Source organism: Nestor notabilis, unplaced genomic scaffold (assembly GCF_000696875.1).
Source record: "Nestor notabilis isolate BGI_N333 unplaced genomic scaffold, ASM69687v1 scaffold1369, whole genome shotgun sequence".
Classification (NCBI taxonomy): domain Eukaryota; kingdom Metazoa; phylum Chordata; class Aves; order Psittaciformes; family Psittacidae; genus Nestor; species Nestor notabilis.
The window spans coordinates 166,284-177,557 of record NW_009942126.1 but is presented as its reverse complement, the minus strand read 5'-3'; the positions used below and the strand labels follow the sequence as shown (position 1 = coordinate 177,557).

The 11,274-nt window shown below is 40.6% G+C and overlaps 1 protein-coding gene across 1 annotated transcript in view; it reads left to right on the top strand.

Annotated features, from left to right (window-relative positions):
- BMP7 (bone morphogenetic protein 7) overlaps positions 1–11,274 on the top strand; it is a 44,410-nt gene that overhangs the window by 334 nt on the left and 32,802 nt on the right. The gene's annotated exons all lie outside the window — the stretch shown is intronic.

Sequence of the window (11,274 nt, the reverse complement as noted above, 5' to 3'; positions counted from 1 at the left end):
GCAGTGGGTTGGATGGGTAGCAGCCCACTTGGGCAAGGAAGGGCAGGTAGTGGCTCTTATAGATGGTAGTTAAATGGCACCTGTATGGAGAGGGCTTCAATTTCCCATCACAGCATTTGGACAGCCACAAGCTCTCCACCCTGCACGCCAACACACTTAAGTTCTTTGTTGTCTTCTCCCTTTGATAGTTTCTTGCTGCACCTAAGAAATCGGATTTGCAAGTAGGAGTTGAGCAGGTCTAGCCCACACCGCCAAGGAAGACATGGCACTCAGTCAGGAACATGGGTCCCAGCACGGCACCTGTCTGGGATGCAGGGTCACCAGGGCTGCCTGGATGGATAGTTCCCTGTGGCATCCCAGCACCATGTTCCCTTGGCTGAAGGGGCTGAGCTGCTCACATGTTTTCCTAATTGCTTGAGAGGGATTCCACAGCAAATCCTTATTTACTCCTGCAGCTTTTTCTGTTGACCCCAGTTTATGCAGCTAACTCGCCTCTTTTCACAAGCACATGTGGATGGGTTTATGCAAATGATACCGAAGTTGGCATGCTTTGTATGCAGCTCGCTAGGCCTTTCTAATTGGATGCCATGGCCCAATCTGATTTCCATTTCCTTGCTGTAGATTGCACACCCGTGTGGACTGCTGACTTGGCTGGATTTGAGTAAAACATTGTCGGGATGAACATTCTATTTTAAATATATAATTATAGACCTGGTTCACTCTATCCATTTTTAGCCCTCCTCATGTGCAGCTCTGAAACCACCACACGTACAGATTGGGTGCCTGCAAGTTCAAGAAAGAATCTGAACAGTATTTCCAAAACAAGATCAACTCAAACTTTGTTCCAAACAAAGGGACACGCAAAGAGCAAGAGGAGCCCACCTCTGGCATATAACCCACTAGGGATCATCCCCATTGCCAGTAAATCCATTGACACCTTTATGGATGTCCTTGTTCTGGACACTTCCACTGTTCAGAACTACAGGGGCAACAAAGATTAAATCACCGCCTAAATCACCACCTCTCTAATCCTTGCACTTTAACTAACTTGAAAAGACCAGTAGCTATAAAGGCTCTGCGACACACGTTAATAATTACTAGACACGGTAGCCATCCCGGCACAGTTTTTGCATGATAGGGAGACACAGGACGCTGTGGGAGATCTCTAGTTTGCATGCACCTCCTTGTTAACGACCGTCAGCTTCACTGTGGGAAGCTCTGAATTACATCTGGCCTGGGGGCTGCACTCCCTGAGAGTGCTGGTGCTTTCCATTTGGAATTACAGTGTATGTCTAATCGCTGCTAGATACTTTAAGCTGATCAGCAATGATACATTTAAAATCAAGTATTTGAGCAGCCAAAAGTACCAACGGAAGTCAAATATTTGACTTGAGAGATAAGAGTGATCTTGCTAACATTGTTCTCTGTAGTTCTTTGGCGCTACACCTTGTACAGCCAGAGTGCAGGGAGAGTCCCAAACAGAAGGCAAAGGCTCTTGAAGTAACAATAGCGAAATTCACGCTTCTGTTTCCTTTTCGATACAAAGGAGAAAGCCTTTATGAAACATGTAAGTATCTAACTGCAGGGAGTTTAGCTCTGGGGAAGGAGCTCTGCTCCATGGGTGTAGTTATTTACTGCACATCTTGCATCAGTGGAACGGCAGCTCTCCCGTCCTGTGCTTCCTCTGTAAGGAAAAGCACCACCTTTGCAGCCCCTGGAGGTTTTACGGGAAAGGAATTGATATTCAGGTCCCTGATTATTTTGAATACGAAGGAGTGGAATCGATCCATGAACTGTCAAATAAAAATTACTTTTTTGGATGCGTCTGTTTCTATGTGAGAACTTTTATAGAGCAGATTTCACCTGTCTAAGCTCTACGTAATCAATAATCGACATCCCAGTGCGAAGCGATGACTGCAGTGGATATATTCATTCATTTAGACCTGCTGGGTTTTGTAGTCAGCTTAGAAATCCGGAAGAGTTCTTTGTGTAAAATACCATGTTACTGAATTGCTGTCAGCATGGTCAGTGAGTAGTAAGCGCACAGGCAAAATCCAGCAGTTTTTAGGAGGACAGGTGGAATTATTACCAGGAAGGCACATTTTGGAGGTTTATCTGTACTGTTTTGTTCCCTTGTCAGCCATGCATGCCAGGACGAGTTTAAAAAGGACATAGATCTATAATAGCTTTCTTCATCACTATGCACACCTTTCATCCCATTATAGTCATCGGTCTTTCATCTTTCTAGGACAAAGACAGGCTTGTTTATGAATTATAATGAATTAGACCAGCCACTCCCTCCCCATAAACCCCCCCCAGCCACTCACTCCCGTATATAGTAAAATATAACACCTGCTGTGATATGTACAGTTTGCTGTGACATTCAGGGAAAAGTAGAAGATGTGTTGTAGAACTGATGTTTTTTTGGAGACTTTCTACAATGATCCCTTTTAAAGCAGAGCTGAATTCCTAAATGCAGACTGTAGTAAACTGTGCCCTAGTTTTGTAAGAGATACCCTGTGAGCATTGCATTTCACAGGTAGGCTTTTATTACCATACTAGAGCCGTCACAATGAGGAAGTGTCGCAGCATAATAAAGCTTCATCTTAGAATGGAGGAAGTAAAAGTGAGTAAAGAAATAATACTTTTAAATTTCCATAAACAAAACATGTTAATTCCAGGCTTCCAAACGCTAATCTACGAACCCACTTTTTTTTTTTTCTTTGTTCATATTCTTCATCTGTCGAGTTGTACGACTTTATAGGAGAATATAAATACGAAAAATATTAAGACTGCAAGATATACTGGGTTATGTAATAAAAAAGCCCCAACACCACCCCCTACCCCCCTCAATCCCCCCAAGGATTTCTATGGAGATACTGTAGATGTTTGTTCTAGAGAATTTATACTAGGTATTGGTAGGGAGGAACCAGAATACAGGTGCTCCATTTCAGGGCTGTGTTGCGTGGAGCTTTGTACTAAGCATGTAAGGCTTCTGTAAAATCTTGACAATTAGATTTGGATTTCTAACTGGTTAATTCGCAGGCTGCATTTTGTCTTAGCTTACACCTGTGCTAAGATGGATGGGGAATGGATTTGTGTCAAGAATGAAGTTACATGTACACTAAAAGAGAATTTAGCCACGGTTGTCTAAGTTAGTTAATTACTGGCTAATTTTATAAAGTTTATTACTATAATTTCAGTATTTGGAATTTCCTTTCAGATCCCGTCCAAAGCACAGTTTACAAACGGACCCATTTTAGGAACTGAAAAATGCAATGCATTTTTTGCACAAGTTGATTTTCCAGTTTATAAAGAGCAACTAAGGAGTAAACATCCTCTAGATTACTTAGACTCTCTCTTCTAAAAATAATTGAGTTGTTCTTATGTGGGTAATCTTGCCTCAGTAGACAGACTTGCTTAGGATATTTTTTAAGAGAGTCGGCACAAGTGATACACAATTTGTTAATTTGTCTCGTGGTTGATTATAAAATGAACAACATTGTTTAATCCTGGCAAAAAATGAGGTGGGGGAATTAGTCATTCTTGGAGCACATGAGAGTTACTTTTGTTAATGTAAATCAAGAAACTGAAGAGCCCCCAAGCTTCCTTTTATTTCATACCATCTGGCTATCCTTTTTGTTGACAAGTGTTTGGCATAGAGAACCATCTCTTTGCCCTTTAATAACAGGCTTTAACACTGTGGGGTATTAGAAAAAGATTCTATAACAGTTAAAAAATTTCCTTCGGGGAATACTTTATAAAGTGAGCACGGGCTGCAGGCATTTGCAGCTGTAACCTGGCTTGTGTTAAAATTTGGAAGGGGCTGCCTTGCATTCCAGCTCACTACAGGCCTTCACTGGTGTACAGCCAAAGGTTAATATAGATGTCACACAGTTTTTCTTTGGAGAGCCTCAGATATAAGAGTATGCGTACAGCTGTGTTTTTAGTAACCCTTTCATAATCACTTCTTTTAAACCTCATTTTCCTGCTTATATAAATCAAAGATTTTCAAGGATATTTGACCTGGATTTGAACTTATTCGATCTTCACATATTTCCCACTTGAAACAAAGCTGATTAAATGTTAGCCCTGGATGCCCGGTCACGATCACATGGTTTGTCCATACATTAGGCCAAACCCTTGGCTTTTTTTTCTCTCTCCTCCACCTCACTCTGTTATAAGCTCTCAAACCTGAACAGGTACATCCAGTAATTGTTTTGGACAGCATGGATATATGCAACACTTAGTGGTATAAGATCAGCTAAGGTAGAAAGCTTGAAGCAAACTAAAGGTATGCAGTGCAGTGTAACCAGCAAGTAACCAGCAGCTATTCCTTGAATGTACGAAGCTCATCTAGAGAGAAGTCGATTCGTTTCCCAATTTTCAGGTGCAACATGGCAGAACAGAACAGGGACTATTTCTCTCTTCTACACGGGTGTGGTGGGAGTAGAGAATGGAGCAGCCAAGGACAGATGATCACATGCAAAGACAAAGGACGTGGAAATGTCCCCATTCACTTCTGTGCGGCGGATTTATCCCAGAGCAGTGTCTTTCCTCTGTTCCCACACAGCCTGGCCTGGGGAGGTGAAGCCCCCTCTGGGAATTGTCGTTTAAAAGCCAAAACACAACAGCTTGTGAAGTGCTTTGAAGGAGACAAGCCTTGATGGCCAGATCTCGTGATGCTTGTAACAGCAGTTAGGCACAAGTGAAGCGTACAGGACCTGCTCCCACCCGAGCGCTGCTTGCCGTGGTTTTGCTTGAGACTGAGTGTATGTGTGCATCCCCCCTGGCACTGTTGCTGCAAAGGAGCTTTAATGGCCTCAGGGCAGGCAGCATGAAACAGGCATTACATTTTCATCTGTAAATAAGCTTGAAACATATTTTCGGGTATGGGGGGAGAGATGCATGAGAGGAGGTTACACAAGTGGTTGGAAACATTAATTAAAAAAAAGATTGTAACTATTAAAGCCCAGTCAGAGCTGTTGACAGGCTCCTTTTAAATAGGACACTGTGATGTTTTAGTTTAATACATTCTGGCAGTGTCACCGGGGTTAAGGCTAATACTAGGATGTGTGGATCCTGTCATGTTATTGTCAGGAGGAATGCAGGGATTAGGTTTAAAAGTGGCGGTGGGTGAGTGGTGCAGCTGTGTACACTTATTATAAAAGATTTAAGTCTCACTGGTAAAATCAATATATTAAATTGCAAGAGCCTCTGGTTTTAATTAGTTTAAATCAAATATATGTTAGTGCTGTTATGGCTTCTATCCTTGAACCAAGTGAGGAAATGCTAATATTTATATGGAAATCGTTAATTTCTAGTTAAAATGATAACACATTTAGTTTTATGCCTCTAAATTGTTCTAACTGGATGAATACCAGTGAGAAGTTGCAATGATGGATCAAATCATCCGAGCAAGAACACAAGTAAGCAAATTTTGACAGCATGCCAGATAAAGAGACTACCTGTTGATACACAGCGTTAAGAGACCATGATATTTTAAGCACTTTCTTGGTGGTACAGTCCTACTCTCTCGGGCATTCGTCAAAATACTTAGGTGAATTAACTCTATATATTATATATATAAAAATATATGCTATTATATGTATATCTTTAAAAGGAAGGAACTTCTGAAGAAATGAGTGAGCTGTTTAAATTAGTATCAGGATGAAGATTTTCATTCTACAACTGTTTGACTATTCAGGAGGACTAACCACATGGATAAAGTTCTGCACACAGATGTGTCTGGAAAATGGAAACCCAAGAGAAAATTCTTGGCTTGGTCTTCATTGGTGTAAATTGTCAAATTTCTACTGAAGCTGGCCCTATGGTCTCGTTTATACAACCGTACATCCAAAGTAATTCCCATAAACTCCCTCTTGATTTACAATAGCACAATTGAGAACAGAATCGGGCCAAAGAAATGCCCCTGTGTTGAAATAATGAGCATTCAGTAGTTTCTGCTACAGCTCCACACAGCTTTCTCCCCTAATCTTTGAATTGTTTTTGTGGGAGCCTTCCTTTGCTGCAAATAATCAGAACATGAACTAGCTCCTGTTAGTCACTTCTTATCATTATTAGCCCAGTCCATGTTGTTGAACTACAGCTGAATTACCATCTTTGCAACAAACAGAATTTAACAGATAATGTTTGACAAAAATGTGAGTCTGATATTTCTTAATACAAGACATATTTCATATGGAGAAACTTCAGTGGTGAAAGATTCCTGGTATCAAAATATCTGAATCACAGTACAAATAAACAGCGTGTTGTAAAGACTGCAGGGCCAAATTCCATGCTGGAGTGATTCCACTGAAGTCAGTGGAGTTGTGCCAGGAGATAAACTGCCATCTAGATTTTTTGGTGCACATGTGAAAACCAGAAGTGTTTAAGATTTTGTCAGTAAACATCTTTGCTATGAAAAAGATCACAGGTAGCAAAGTTTAAACTGACTGTAATTCATATGGCTCTCTTGGAAATCCTTATTTTGTTGTCGAAAACTACACTTTGCTGAGACCCTCTTTATTTGGGTATATGTTCTACAGTTCCATTATTTCTACCTAAATTTACCTGATTTACAGCAGGTAACATGAGAGCCATTCTTGGGTGCAAGCCCCACAGTGCTGAGACATTCTTGGGTGCAAGCCCCACAGTGCTGTGCCTTTCACTTTCTTTTACACATTTGTCTCATCTACATCTTGAAGTCAGTGAAAATCCTTTAGTGATCCAGATTAAGTGGATTGAATTAATAGCAACTCTGAGACTACAAGTTTTAGTGTAATTGCTTTATTGTTTTGGAACCAGGATGCTTACAATCCAGTTCCTGTGCAAACATGTTTAACGTGTGTTAATGTGTTTCCAAACCAGACCCTCTCCGCAAAATTCTGCTTTTCATTAATTGACATCAGTAGCATGGTACAGTATTTCAAAGCACTGGCCAAATATAAACTGTGTTTCTAATTTCCTTACTTTCCTGTGTTTGGAATGCCAATGTTAATTTGTTCCCATGGAAGAGTGAGAGCTGCCAACCACAGTTTTATATAAATGTCTTTACAGTGCAGGGCTGCCAACATTAAATGATACTTAGGAATTTTCATGACATTTTGTATTTAATGCTTGTGTGTATACATGTGAGAGAAAGAGAGATATATGGGATGCTGAACAGTACAAGCATTGATGATCAAGGCAAACATTTGAAGAAATTTATCCTTTGAGCAGCTCTTACTTCATGTTTCTTCTCATTTAAGATCTTTAAATCATCTGTCAGATATTACATAGCATATTCCTTGCGCTTAGGAAAAAACCTGTTTTGCAGTGAATTTTGTTGCTAACTGTCCAAACAGTTTTCGCCACCTAATAATTCTAGTTATTTATTAATAGATGAGTAGAAGGGCTTTTGTTTATCTTGTTATTCTGATCATTATGGACTAGGTTGTAAGAATGTGGTATTACTCAGCATGATAAAATGCAAAAGTGAAAAAAAAGCCACAACTAAGGAATAAGGGAATTAAGAGATTTTGATTAAACTGCCAACAGATATTTTTTCTTTAAAAGGAGTAGCTAGATAAAATCATTTGCTTTCTTAACATCAAGCATAATCATAGTTTCTTTAGTTGAATGTATTGTTTTTATACATGAAACAAATTTGAAGTTCCCTTTAAACAAATCTATTTTAATCTGGTGATGGTGAAAACAAGGTCTGTTTATGGATCTCTCCGTTTATTCCTGGAGGATATTCAAAACAGAAACTGTTCACGTTTCAGTAGACTCCTCCTAATGAGTGCTATGGTTTATCTCTCCATTTTCCCATTTTACTGGAACAGGTGCAGTGTCTGCCATCTGTGCCAGCCCTGCGCTATACCAACAAATAAAGTGCTGTTTTGGTTCACTGGATTTAGAAGTCTCCTGAGAGTAAAGAAATGAAAGAGAAAGAATTTAGAAAGTGCCTAGTGAAGGAAAGGCACTTCACGTAATGTGCTCTGTCACTCAAGTCTTCCCGTAAATTACCTTAAACTATTTCTAAACTGGTTGAAAAATTTTCTCCATAGAGTATTAAGTTTCCGTTGTATCTCGGAGGTCCCACGCTATTCTTTATCATCTTTATCCCACTGCGGTAGCTTCCAAGTTAGACTCTTTTGTTGTCACTTTGAATTAAATTCTACAAGAGCAAAAATCCTTTTTTTCCTTGACTTAAAATAGAATTGTAAATTTCCAGTCTCGCGCTGTTTCTGATTCCACCTCATTTAAAAGATACTGCAAACAGCCATCTGAGTTTAAACAAGATTATGTTGTAATTAGACAGACAAACTCATAATTATTTAAGGGCTAAACCACCACCACCAGCCCTTTCAGGTTCATTTTGACAGTGTTTATCCAGTGTATCTGGAAAGGCTTACAATTAAAGTGCCTGAAGGGTGGGGATGAGATTTTTCAGCATGCAGTCAGTGCTATCGGGTCCACCTGGCCTGGGAAACTATGCAGGCTTTGTAGTAGAGCAAATCCTTTAACTTAGATCTTCATGGCAAGCTCTTAAAAGCTACTTTCCTTTTGAAAAAGAAAAGGGGAGGAGGAGAGGGAAGGCACCGCTTCCCCCTAAGTAATAATTAAAACAAGCAAGTGCCTTCTTAGGCTCTTTACGATGAGGAAACACTATCACACTGATGGGGCCAATGGTCCCACAGTGCATCATAGAATCATAGAATAGTTAGGAATGGAAAGGACCTTTAGATCATCTGGTCATTTTATGAAGTTGTGCCTGTTGTGCACAATTGCCTTTCAAATGAGCAGAAAGCTTCCTGTCATCGGTCTGCAGGCTCCCAGCTCTCAGTTCTACCTCGGCACAAACCCACTGGTGTCACCATGCCATATGCTCAGCTGGAGCAGCCTGGCACCAGGCCACTCACCAGTGAAGGCACCCTCTGAGGGGCTGGCACAGTGTCTGCACCAGGTCTGGGGGGCTGTAACTCAGGTTGAGCTTTGACTCTGTTACTAGAGCCACTGGGTCAAATCCTGTCTTCAGGCACCTCGTTTTGCTGGCACCAGTGGGGCTGCCTCCGTCCTCGGGTCTTACCAATTGTTCTTCCCACAGCATAGGGGCAGTAAAACTTTTTAAAAGAGACCAGAAGAACCCTGGGAGAACTACTAAAAAATGCTCATAAAATAATACAGCATCAGTAGTGGGGAGTTATAATTCCAATGGAGAGACAAGTTTCTTACTGAGTAAGGATTAGGAACAGGGCTGGTAGTATTTAACTGCATGTGTATCTGAAACACCCATTGACTTTAATGAGTCCTTTAGCACCCCAAGGGAATGTAAATTCAGCTTTATCACTTAAATGGAAGATTAAGAATTAGTAATTTAAAAATTATGAATTCTGGTGCTTAAACTTAGTAGGGTTCAAATACTTTTCTGTCAATATTTTAACAGTTTATTTACATCAGCCAAGTATTTATAATGCCACGAATGATAATCATTGACCACTAACAGGAATCAATTCCTAATTGTATCTCCTACACACATGTCCAATGCTAGCAAGCTGCTCCTTGCCTGGTTCTCAAGGTTAAAACTTATTGCTTCTATCACTAAAAATATTCTGAACATTTTAATCTTGGTACTTTTGTTTATTACTGTGCAGTCATTATAATCCCACAGGGACTTTTCAGATGTTAATAAAGAGTACTGCACATCACTTTTCCTGAAGCTTGTGTGGCACTATAAACATCATGCTGAGTTTAAGTTCCCCTTTCTGACCATATCCTTAAAAAATCCAGCATTTGTTAAGAGAAAGGAGGGGATATTCTTTTCCCTTCTTTTTAACAAAAAGAAAGAAAAAGAAGTAACTTTAGCCTCACAGTCTGCTAGCTACATAAAGCAGTTGAGGCAGGGAAAAACCAGAACTGCTAGAGATTGGTTGTTTCCTTCTGGAGGAAACAATAAATGTGCCCACTTGTATTTTAACAACATTACTACTGGGCCCCCTAATTACACAAATATACTTGTAATAAACTGCAGAAGAGCTGAAAAAGAATCATTCTGCACAGATCTTTCTCTTCAGCTCAAAAAGAAGCTTTTATGTAATCATTCTCTTAAATCTTAGCCCAAATCTGAAGATGAAGATATTTCAGCACTATGTGATGAATCATTTGTCTCCTGGGGCAGGTGAAAAAGAGAAGCAAATCAGACATGTGGTGTAAAACTTCTCCCTTGGTGTGAACGCAGCTTTGACCTCTGAATACAATAGTTCCTGCTACTCAGTGGCATGCATTATAATCGAATTACAAGAATATGAGACTCCAGATCCATAGACATCTCCAAGTGTTGTGCTATGTTATGTTACCTGACACAGGGAACACAGAAATACATGGAAGAATCCAGAATGATGCAGATAAATGTTCAAGCACAATGTTCAACCACAAATATTGTTTTAGAAAACAGTGACTGTCATTTTGCTCATTAGTCCACAACTGTGAGCTGATAGCTGTTACACTGAAAATATCACAGAGTAGGGGGAAAATCTAAGTCAGCATGTCTATAACGTGCTGAAAATCTTTCCTCCCCATATTGGCAGTTGTAGTCCAGCAGTAGTGGCAGGTAGACAATACAGACTGAGCTGGAGAGGAATCATCTGTGTTCCTGCTCTTGAGAGACGCTGTCCTAAACTCCATACTCTTATTTCTGGGCTATTTTTAACAGTGGCATGCAACAGGATGTGCACTGCGTTCCCTTCATTCATACCAAACCAATGTGGGGACACGAGGGTGTATTACAACAGCTCATCTTTTGCCCCAGAACTGCAATTGCAAAATTGCCTTTCAAGACACAAAACCCAAAACAAAACAGAAAATACTGTTGTTAGGGGCTGACTCAGGAGGCCTGGATGGCCCAGCCCTAGCAAGAGGCTCAGTGTCAGGAATCCAGCCCTGCGATCCACAGGGTGGTATGCAGGGTAGGTGCAGCTGATGTCACCGATGGGCTTATCTTGTACCAAGAAAAAAAATCCTCTTGTATAATAGGGATTGTGGGTGGGAATTAAACTGAAAAGAAAGCAGCTCCTCACCTTCAGATGCTGTTACACCTGGGGCGTTGGCCACCAACATTTGAAGTGCAAAGGGGACACACACACACACTCTATACATGCATATATATAAAAAAATATATAAGTATATAAATATTCTTCCCTGTGAGGGTGCTGAGGCGCTGGCACAGGGTGCCCAGAGAAGCTGTGGCTGCCCCATCCCCGGCAGCGGTCAAGGCCAGGGTGGGCACCCGGG